Genomic DNA, 12,152 nt, shown 5'->3' on the forward strand with positions numbered 1-12,152 from the left:
AATAAGAAAAATATGATTATTTTATAATATTATAATAAACTCTTAACGCTTAACTGGTGAGTTGATTTTTTTTTTTGAGCAATCACGATTGCTTATTGCTTTCATTTGACAGTCCTTGATGTTCCGGTTCCTTTTTCAGCTTGGACCAGGCCTGCAGCACCACCGTCCACCGGCGGCGGCGCGGCTGCTCCTGACCACTGTCCCCCGGAATCCACTTTTGCTGGGCGGTGGCGTACATGTCCCACACACACGAACGCCTACACACACACACACACACACACACACACACACACACACACGAACGCCTACACACACACACACACACACACACACACACACACACACACGAACGCCTACACACACACACACACACACACACACGAACACCTACACGCACACACACACGAACACCTACACGCACACGCACGTACACAACACTCACTCACACACATGCATACATACACTTACACGGATACGCACCCACACACGTGCGCCTACACAAACACACACGCTCGTGATTGCGAAAAACATAATTTGAATTCAAAATGCCAAAAATTCAAATTAATTTTTTTTTTTTTTTTTTTTTGTAACGTTAGTGATCAAGTTTAGTGTACTACTACATAACGCTTCTCACTCCATACGATTTAACGAATTTGAATAGGAAACTTTCCAATAGTTTTTGCATTATTCATTTATATAAATACAAATGAGGCGGTAAAGAAAGTGACATTCATATACATATAAAGTCATATATATTTTAACATTACAAAACGTTTGAATGCTAAAGTATTATTCTTCTGGAGTTGAATAACATCCTCACCAGTTAAGGGTTAATATATTTAATGCAAAAAAAAAAAAATATCGTTATTTTTTAGTGACGAAATAAGTTCACTTGAACACTACGTTTGGCTAAATTTTATGATATACGATCGGTAAAGATGCCCACTAGTCTCAAGTAGGGGGCTCCACAACCTGCTCGCTTCGTTCGCCAACCACCGTTTGCCACCTGTGGTGGCTCAATGCCGCCTGCAGCAGGTGATAATTGATGACTTTTATGCATTTTTCGCTGGATGTCCGGCTCCTTGTGGTTCAGAGGGGTGAGACAGGGCGGAATGGCTTTCCCTGGATGTCCTGCATGCAAAGGTATCAGTATTGACCTGGTAGACATTGATAGTCCGGGGGATATATGGTTACAAACACAGACACCCACAAACAGACGAGCACAGGTTTTAATAATATAGATAAGTTTAAGAAAAACATTCAAAACAATCTTATATGGAAGAACTGATTCAAGTACTCAAAAGCCCTGATGACACAAGTAGAAACGGACAAAATGTGGAAAGAAAAGTTTATATTTCACATACTTTTACGTTTTATCACATAATGTAGACTTAAATTAATTTAGTTGGGAGGTTAATATTAGTTTCATACCAAAAGGTAAGTTACGATAGAGATTTTTTTACTTGGTTAAAAGACAAAGTTAAAAAACATCAATTGTATTTTGCTCAGAACAACTGATTTTAAGATTTTTATACCTTCGAAATGCTTTTTTTATGTCTTAATTGGTGTTCAAAATAAACGGAACAGATGATTAATCTGCATGTGTGAATTTAATAAACGTTTGTTTGCATTTTACAGTTCGAATTCCTGAAGATCAATAAAATCAATTTAAGGTCATTAACATAAATTTTTTTGCAAAAATTTCATTTAAGTACATGAAATGATCTCGTAAAAAGATGTTTTTTCTTGAGTTTATTAGTAATATCGATATTTCTTTGCAGTGACTTGAGATAAATCATAATTGTTTAATGTTTTTCAGTTGACGATAATTAGAGTTCTTTTGGGAATTTATGAGCTAGTTTTTGAGTACTGAAGCATTATTAACGCATCATGTGTCCGGTAGTTTCCGTAATGCTTAATTTTGTTACAATGCGCGTTATAAGCAGCAGAGTCGCGTCATTGTGCAGGGCTTTTGTGGCCCCTTGAAAAAGAACAGACTGAATTATCCGACATTTTGGTTCCAACGTTGCCTTGGATCCAACCTTGTTTCGAGTATTTATAAATACCTTACAGTATTCGCTGGTTGCTATGCCGTAAAAATATTGATGAGTAAAATATCACTTAATGTAACTTTAGAAAGTTAACTAAGTTTACAAATTCAACAAAAGTGTATCGGGAAATGTTTTCTGGAACGAATCTCAATTTCACACCATATTTGCTTTTAATTTGTTTTCAGATACAGAATAAAATAATCAAGCATCAATCTGGCAACACATCTAAAGCTTGGACACTAGTTTTCTGCAACGAGGCTTTTGTACAAATACTAATTTTGTCCCCCGACAACTTTGGAACCAAAATGCCGGATGAGTCAGCTCCCCTTATATAAGGATCTTATTTTGGCCAGCAGATTCTAACCTGCGTCAGGCACTCAAATCGCCAACTGAAACCTCTCATTGGCAGAAGAAGGCCTCTGTCGGCGGTTATAGCGTCAGACAAAGGCTCAAATCGACTGGTGACCGTTAATCACGTTCTTGATACACAAAAACCAGCACGTGGCAGTGTTGGGCATTACTCAATTATTTTTTCAATTGCCTTGTTAATTGATTGAAAAAGTAATTGCAATTAAATTAATTGTAATTAAAATATTAATTGTACTTTGCAATTAATTGGATTATTGTACGTTAAACGCTTCTCACAGTAAATTTAATTGCAATTATTTTTTTATTGTTTAATGAAACAATTAAAACTAACAATTAACTTAATGTATCAATAGGTACAGCGCAGGGTACAGAGTTCAAAGTATTATTCTATTTCGTATCTTCGTTTAGTGCTGATTGCTCGCTCGCCGCGCGAACTATCCTCGTCTTGGCAAGTTTTTTCCATACGTAAATGTTTGTGTTTCTATTAAGTGTTTTAAGTTTGTGCAAATCATTGTTTTATAGTTTAGCCCGTAAAAAGGGAGGTGAGAAAGAAGGACATAACAAGGGACGTAAGATGTCAGAGATCGTTCTGTTTTTTTTTTTTTTTTTTTTTTTTTTTTTTTTTTTAACCGTTTAATTAAGATGCATTTCTGTAATTTCTCTCGGATGTTCTTTGGACTTATACTAGTACGGAAAAAAATATTTTTGAATTTTTAATTGAAATATACCCTTTTTGAGGAAATTTTGCTAGAGCCATAAGATTTCTTGAGAAAAGTCATATGCTGCAGTAAATAATTTATTGCTTCGAATAAAGTTACTGTTGTGCACTGATATTTTATTTGCTTCTAACATGTGTATTTAAATTGTTAGATAGTAATATAGTACCCGCCCAGCGTCCACGTCCCAGGTAGACCTGTCGCCTGCAGAGTATATCATACAAAACCAGTAATTTTTTTAAGAGTTAGTTTTAATTAAAATTCACAAAACAATTGACAATTGTTAATTGTAGTAAACTACAATTAACAATTAGTTAATAGTTAACTGTGGTAAATTACAAAAAACAATTAATTAATTGGTAGCTGTAGTAAACTACAATTAACAATTAATTAATTGTTAATTGTAATTTTCCACAATTAAAATTGATCAATTCTTAGCTGTTGTGTTTACGTTTACCAATTAATCAATTGTTATTCTTTAACTGTCATTGCAATTAAAATTTGCCCAACTCTGACACGGGGCAGCGTCTTGTATCTCGGCAGCATACAGCAGCCAATTGGGGATTTCATACAGCATCCCAGCAAGGAAAGTGACACTACTCAAAAAATCAGTGATGGAGAAAATCAAGGTTTCACGCAACAGTAGTTTGAAGTGATTTGGTCTCAAATATTACAATACACGCAACAAAATTATAATGCGATATTTGCTGGGTTTATTTTTTTATTGACTAAATTAATATTGCATGCGTAAAGATCGAAAAATTTTCTTCTAAATTATGAAATTTGAATGATATGTCACTATTGATTATATCGCGTTTACGCTTCCACGCACCACTTATGTAGGCTAACTTTGTTCCAGTTTTGTGTCAAGAAAGAGCATTAAATTTAGATTTTAATCCAATTGCTATTACGTTTTTCAAAATTTTTAGTGGTGTCACTTTCTTTGCTCGGGTGCGATATTGACAAATAGTGACTCAATACAATGTTAGAATTTTAATGCACTCTTTACAAAATTGTTTCAAAACAATAATTTTACTTTTAATGAAGTTGCTATTTTATTTGCAAAAGCATCTGTATAGTAAAATTAATTTTCCGAAAACAAATTTCAGTTTTTTATGTACGCATACAGTAGCTAATCAGCCTTACATACATAGAGGACCATGTTCTAATCAACTTTGCCTCCGGACAAGCAAAGGGAAAATTTAAAACACAAGAGAAGGAAACAACACTCAGGGCACCATAGGGAATTGAACCCTTAGAAATATCTTGCGTAATTTAGCTACGGACTGTATATTGTGCAGTTCGTTACTCCACAAGTAAATTATGTACATTAAAAAAAGTTATCAATTTTCTCATTCAGTTGAGTTTATATTACAGTGAAATCTCATTACAGCGTAACCTGAACAACGAAATATTCGTTGCAACGAAGCAATTTTCAGTCACAATTTAACTTTTATTACATTGTTTTAATTTCATTACAATGAAATTCCCTTTACAACGAACAAATTAGGCTGTCCCGTTCGTTGCAACGGGATTTTACTGTATTTTCTTAATAAATATAGATACTCGCATATGAAAATCAAAAATCCCCAAAGTAAGCTATCGTGTCATAATTTTCAAACTCAAATGGTCTTGAATTTTATTTCTAGCACCTATTTTTATACTTATTGAACGAAGCGCCTGAAAGCATCAAACAGCGAAATGAAAATGTTAAGCGTAGTTGAGAGAACAGTATTCATTTTACGTATCATATTTAGCTCTAAACATATTCTCAAGAAAGTTATTTCTGCTAACATTTTAAAAGAAAGACAAACTCTTGACTAACACAGATTTTCGCAATTGAAGTCTAGTGGCTCTTTAACTGTAACTGTAAAGCTTTAAGCACGTACTTAAAACACGCTTAAAGCACGTCCTTTATGTTAGCATTTCGTGCTTGGAGTTTAGTGTTATTCCTCCACCAATTTTACATTTTCCAGCAACTACAACCAGAAAAAGAAAACTTATTCCTTCCGAATGACTTTGATCACGCAAAACACAACTTTTATTTATTCAACTGTAGCCGTACTTGTGTTTTGTAGGAAGAGTTAACAGATGTCTTCAATTTTAACTGAACGAGTTACGTGAACATCATGTTTTAACACTTCAGATATTCTCCCGAAGAAAAAAAAATATTTTATTGCAGAAATTAAAACGCACACACACGCAGGAAATATATTTTACATCAAAATGTAAACCGAATGAAACGCAAATATTCGCAGGGATAAATGATTATCAGGCGTTACCGAATATGATAAAATTGAAAAATGGGAGATTTTTTTTTCTTTTTTTCAATCCTCCCAGTATAATGAAAATTTATAAAGTCCTATTTATAGAAGGACATATGAGGCAGTAAAAAGCAAAGGATGTAAGTGGCAAAATTAAAAATTTGGATATAACCAGTACACACGAGTACACATAGTAGGTGAACCTCTGCTCTGTCTTGGGGCGAGAGATGATGCTAGTAACCCTGGTAGTTGCTGCTATACAGCCTCGTATGAGACTGTCAGAAGCAAAGGGATGTAAGTGGACATTTTCAAGTTTTGAGTAAAACGCGTTTAAAGATAACATCCTAGGTATGCTTTTATTGATTTTTTTCTAAATCATGCTGTATAGCAGCAACTACCAGGGCTAGTAGTACCATCTCTTGCCCCAAGACAGAGGAGAGGTTCACCAACCATGTGTACTGGCTATCTCCAAATTGTTAATTTTGCTACTTACATCCATTTGCTTCTCACTGCCTCATATTTTAAAAGTGCGTGTTTTTTTCTTCAGAGAAACGTGGTTAATGCTTTGCAAGGAAAATAAAATGAAGTCGTGATGAAATAACAAAATAATTAAGCGAACAAATCCGCATATAGCCAACGATTGAACGCACATAACCTGCCAGACGCACGATAACAAGCAAGGACTATATAGAAACATATAGTGCAGCTCTGGTAAGTTGACCTCCGACATTGACAATGTTTACCTCTTTTTCGGTTAAAAGGGAAAGGTAACGCTGATTTGAGTTTTCGTTTTGCAAAAATATTCCAACTCAAATCGGCGGCAATTACCGTTTCTAATTACCTGTAAAAGAGGCAAGCATTTTCAATGTCACGGGTCAACTTACCAGAGCAGCACTATAGTACCTCGGCAATAGAAATGACACATCTCAAAAAAAACAGCATTGGAGAAAACTAAGGTTTTACGCAATACTATTTTTGACTGATTTGCTCTCAAATATACTACGATACGAGTAAAATAGCTATTGTGTTATGTTTGCTGGTTGGTTTTTGTATTCTAAATCAGTGATTATCAACCAATGGTGTCATTTTTACAGTTGAAGTTAAATTTACTAAAGAAACCATTTGGATTCACAACATTTCACCTAATATAATATTTGCGAAAATATTGTTTCTATCGTATGGTGTCCGCTTAGGAGTCAGAAAGGTACCAAGTGATCTTCAGTAGTGGAAAAGTTGAGAACCACTGGTCTTAATTACGAGTAGATTTAAAGCTCAAAAATTTTTCTTGTAAGTAATGAAATTCTAATGATGTGTCTCTATTTTAAAAGTGTCCCTATTGAAAAAGATTATCAGTATTTTAGTTCTTTGTCAAATAAAAGCAATTTATTAAACCAAAATATTTTAGCTATTCATTAAGTTAAAAAAAAGATCAGGTCTTCATATTCACAACATTAGACTTATTGATTGAATAAAATAAAATCATTAAGGCCTAAATCGCAATATTTTAGCTATTCATAAACAAAAATTCATAAAAAAAAACATCAAATTTTTAAAAAAGCATCAAAGTAGTCTTTGGGTCAAGTCTCCCTAATTAGCTTAGGTCAAAGCTCCCAAAGTAGTTTTCTTTTGTTTCCCTCTATTTTTTAGCAACTTAAATTAAAGTTATATAAAACTACTGCATATCAATATATAGCTAGAAAAGTGACTAAAACATGTATACTTTTAAAATTAATTTCCCTCAAAACTGAAGGTAAAAATCTAAAAAATTCAAAAATCTTCAAAATTTGCTTGAATGGTGCAATATCATTTAACACTGAATTTCTTTAAAACCACTGATAGTTATGAAATGGCTTGTCCTTGCAAAATACTGTTGTGTGACTGGTCAACTAATAATATGACTAATATTTTGCCTAAATATCCATTTCATAGTAAAAATTTCCATGGGTCAAACCTCCCTAGTTTCCCCTACTTCTATTTAAAAAAACTAGTTTGTGCAAAATATTTTACAGACTAACTAAACTTTTAGTTGCTGTTTTATAATTATTATCGTTTAAGCCATTGCGTACTATGTAATCACTACTGGATGCAGGTTCTGTAGGGGAGAAGGGGGCTAGTGTGGACAAATTTTGCATTTTTGGAAAAAACATATACTAAATGCTGTTTTTAATACACCTGATATTTTTTACAATAATTTGCACTTATTTTAATTGATATACTAAAACATTTGGCCAAACAGTCATTTAATAAAAAATGTTTCAAAAAAGGTTGTTTTTGTCCACACTAGTGTCATGGGGCTAGTGTGGACAAGCTAAGAGGCTAGTGTTGACAAGCTAGAATACTAATTTTAGCACTGTAAACAGTGGATTTAAAAACATAAATAAATAAGTTTTAACCTAAATAGCATGTTCCTTAGCCAATGTTAACCTTAACAAAGCATATTTTAATTAATAATAAAAGTTTAAGATATTAATTCGTAGCTATTAATTGTCTAAAAGTAAATAAGCTATTTAAAAGACAAATTAAAATGTTTGAAAAGCTATTCACTTTTATTTAGATGAAAAAAAGGCTATTTTAATGCAGAAGAGAATTTATTTCTAGTTTGCACTAAAATAAAGACATCAACGTTAAATGTTATGCGAAATACAGAGCAGAACATGCACTGTAAAAACGATTCAGAAACGTTCCTGGAAATTAATGGCAGCTCATGTGCCCAATTTCTGCCAATAACATCACTTGCAAAAACCAAGAACGTTTTCCGCTGAAAATCAACAACCTTCATTTAATATTTCTAAAGAATATAGAGATCTTTCATTGAGAGCTTAGTCAACCTGGACGGACCGTGATCAAGTATAAGACGATATACTAAATAAATACACTCAGTTAATCATTAAACTGGTAGCTAAAAATATTTTTCACACCATTGAAGAGTTTACATTCCTGCAACTTGAAGCAATTCAGAAAACTTTTTTCCGAAGATAGTTGATTTTACGGGGAAATAGATGAAAACCCATGAAATCCTGCAACGTTCCACAAAAATAATCAGTAACGTTTTGGAAGTTTTTTAGTGTGCTACTAGCAAGATGGTAGTTTCCTTACAATTTCATTTCACGATGTTCGGGACATATCTATTCCATCGTGGAAAAGAATAATTCTCTATGCTTCAAAGAACGATTTTGTTCACATTTTTCCCAGAAGAAATGCATAATGAAATCAGTTGATTTTTATACGGCCTCTATTCGTCCAACATAGTGCAAAATGCTATTTTTATTTCCATGAACTTGACAAACACAAAGTCATTAAGGCTTATGTCATTGGTAATTTGAATTATAAAAGATAATAATAAAATATGTGTTAAAATGACAGAATTCCTTAGTAAATTGATTTATCACCTTTCAATAAGCAAACTTATTTAGTGAAAAAAAAAGGCTTAAAAATGTGCAAAAACACCCGGAATCCTTTTTAAATATCAACATTTTATCATTTTCAATAAATCATTTTATGAAGCAATTGTTAAAGAACAAAATCCCAAAATTTAATATGATAAATAAATAAATAAAATCATTTGTAAAAGAATTCATCACTTCACAAGAATCAATTTTATTTTGTGAATGAAACCTAAAATATGAAAAAACGGGACCTAAAATCCTTCGTAATTAAATGCATGCTTGTTAAAATTAATCTAATCAGGCAAATAACATAAAATATATTACATTTAACTCCTTATTTTTTTTACTCAAAGTATCATGGGATTAGCGTGGGCATGAGTCCACAGAAGCCTCATTACCATGTGTCCACAGTAGTCCCATCACCGTGTGTCCACTCTAACACCATGGGGCAATTTTTTCTTTTAAGCCTTTTAATCATTAATTAAAACTACGCACAGCAGAACTGAATATCAAAATATATATTTAATATATTTATTTATGATATATTATCTCTTTTTACTTGAAAAAATTAATTAAAATAGTATAATCTAATGATTAAAAGAAAATCCAAAATTTACTTTTCCACTATGAAAACCTTCTATTGTAATTTGCTACTGAACTATCAAGGGTGTTTTCATGAAACTACACATGAAAGTGCATGTTGGTGTTGTCATTATGCATAAATTAACAGAGAGATTTTTAAATAACAAATAATAGAATTATTCCAGATGTTCACACTAATCCCTTATCCATACTAGCCCCCTACTCCCCTATAGTGTAGAATCCCATTGTAACCTCATGCGGGTACTGGCTTATTTAGGTATACAAAGTTTATAAGATTTTTTTTTTTTTTTTTTTTTTGGATTGTATAAAACTACAAAAGCAAAGCTACAAAATGCCTAAATTACAAAATGCTATAATAAGTAATAAAACGTGTAGTACGCATGGAGTTATTGATTACTTTCAGGAATTTTGGCTTAATAGACCTAAAAAATGGTTAAAAGAATATTTTCAGTGTATGAATATAATTAATAGCCAATAAGTGATGCACATTCGAAAGGGTGGAAAAGATTAAAAAATATCTTTCAAATATATTAAATGATTTCTTAATTCTTGAAAAATAATCAACTCCAAATAGTGAATGAACTTGAAACCTAAAACCACAATTCAAACATTATTCTAACACCTCTCGCATAATACTTTTCTAACATTTATACAGGCAATTTAAATCATGTTTTTACATGATTACATCCTACGAATAATGCATGGAAAACATTTTTCGAAGTAGCATTGTTTTTTAAGTCTTTAATAATTTCACAAGTTCTGAAAAGGAAATCAGATATATCGTCGCCTCAGAGCAACAGTATGATATCTTAGTGTAATTTCTGGGATTAGATATCTTACTGTTGCTCTGAGGCGACGATATATGAAGTACCTACCCTATCATTCAAATGATCACAAAGTATTTAATTTTATTAAAAAAAAAATTTATTTATCAATTTCACATTAAGTACTCAAAGACGACTCGAACTAAAATTTTCTTAGGGAGAAAGTCTCCATTTACTGAATGAAACTCCGAATTTTACCGATTGATAAAATAAAAGCATGCACTTATACCAACATCAGGTGAAGAGAGACATTATTGAAATATTATTTCCAAATTTTACGAATCATCAGACAAAATTAGTCCAAAAGGAAAATTTTGGGAGGTCACAATGACCTCCCACAAGTTCCCATCAAGATGCCCTGTAATACTGTTAAACGATATACAGTATTTATGCATAGAAGTGAAATGTATTTAATATCTAAATCTGTTGTTTCGAAAAAGGCTTATTACTAATTTTCAGTTAATTGTTTTGTTATCATTATATTTGTTGTCATTATTATAATGTTTTTTAAATATCTTTAAACGAGTACATCCAAACCTATTTTTTATGCGGTGGATAAGGACCGCATAAAAAAAATGCATAAAAAAATTGTTCGAAACTTCACGAGTAGCTATAAAAAGTTGTTTTCGCAACACAGTTAAAAATTATTTTTTTATGCAGTGGGTAGGGATCGCATAAAAAAAGTATCACGTAGAAAATAACCCAAAATGTTATATTTAAACGAAATCAAAATAAACCAAGTGATGATAATTTTGCCGACTCCCGAAAAATTTCCTAAATAAGGGAATTATATTTTGAGAGGTCACAGTGACTTCCCATCGGGATGCCCCTGCCGTCACTTGAAGATACTACCTCGCACTCGTTTCATAAATAATTTCCGCTCGTTTTATAAATAATTTTCATATACCGCACACACACAAAAAAATTCGAACAAAAAAATCACACAAAAAAGATCGCTCAATAAAAAACCGCACAAAATCAGGTTTGGGTGTACTTCTATAGCGTGAATGCGTAATTAGATCATAACTAAATTTTTCACAGGTTTAAAACTACAAGATCAACAATCGAAAAGGTACGATTCAACTACTTATTTTAAACAGTTCACAAAAGGTTGAAAATACGAATTGAACCTTTTTAAAATAACTCGCTCACTCATATTTGGTGTTCAGAATACCGATTGATACATATCCCTCACTCAATGACAGCCTAAATTTGAAACTATTGGTATTTTACCACTTCAAAAGTTGATGTCACTAAAAATCCTTTTCGTGAGTAAATTTGCATTGAAAGTTTTCGCCGAAATGAAAAATATCTTCAAAACGACTTAATTAATATAAAAGTTTGACTTACTTGATTTTTCAGTTCAATTCATTGCTTATTTGAGGTATTTTCCACTAATCCTAGAGCTCAAACTACAAGACACGCATTTGGAAGCGTTCACAACAAACTGACGTACTTTGGCTCATATCAACACATCAAGCTGGTCAGTAGTCGGTGACGTAAGAAGATAAGCAGCCTCATTTGATGTAGTGTTAACTCTTAGAAACCTAAATAAAGAAGTAAAAAAGCGACGGTCATCTCGGATTACACTAGAGGGAGAAGAAGGATATTACTTTTCAAACTTTTAGATCACAATCTCTGAAACAGGAAAGAGGGTTAGCTGACGAGGTTTGTTCTAAGGGAACGAAGATACTAACAGTTCTTTTTTTTTTATCTTGCTCTGATTTGGGATTTCGACTAAAGCTTTTTTTATTACCGCGTCCGTTGATCCCGCATTTTTGGAATTATTTTAAGAAGATCCCAATTCATTTTGAGGTATTTTCCGAAAACGTCAATATTCAATTTAATCTTTTACGAATACAAGGAAGGATGCAGCTTCTGGTTCTGGAGGGGATCGTTAGCGAAAGGGTGTCATAACTTATATTCAGATAGAGATATT

General features: G+C 32.5%; 1 protein-coding gene across 1 annotated transcript in view; it reads right to left on the reverse strand.

Moving 5' to 3' along the window:
• Positions 1-11,662, reverse strand: part of LOC129231480 (glutamate-gated chloride channel-like) — a 138,391-nt gene extending 126,729 nt beyond the window's left edge. Inside the window, exon 1 of the mRNA XM_054865809.1 lies at positions 11,564-11,662. The gene's annotated coding sequence lies outside the window, so the exon portion shown is untranslated. The remainder of the gene's footprint in view (positions 1-11,563) is intronic.
• Between the last annotated feature and the right edge of the window lie 490 nt (positions 11,663-12,152).

The sequence above is a fragment of the Uloborus diversus genome, chromosome 10, assembly GCF_026930045.1.
Source record: "Uloborus diversus isolate 005 chromosome 10, Udiv.v.3.1, whole genome shotgun sequence".
Taxonomy (NCBI): Eukaryota; Metazoa; Arthropoda; class Arachnida; order Araneae; family Uloboridae; genus Uloborus; species Uloborus diversus.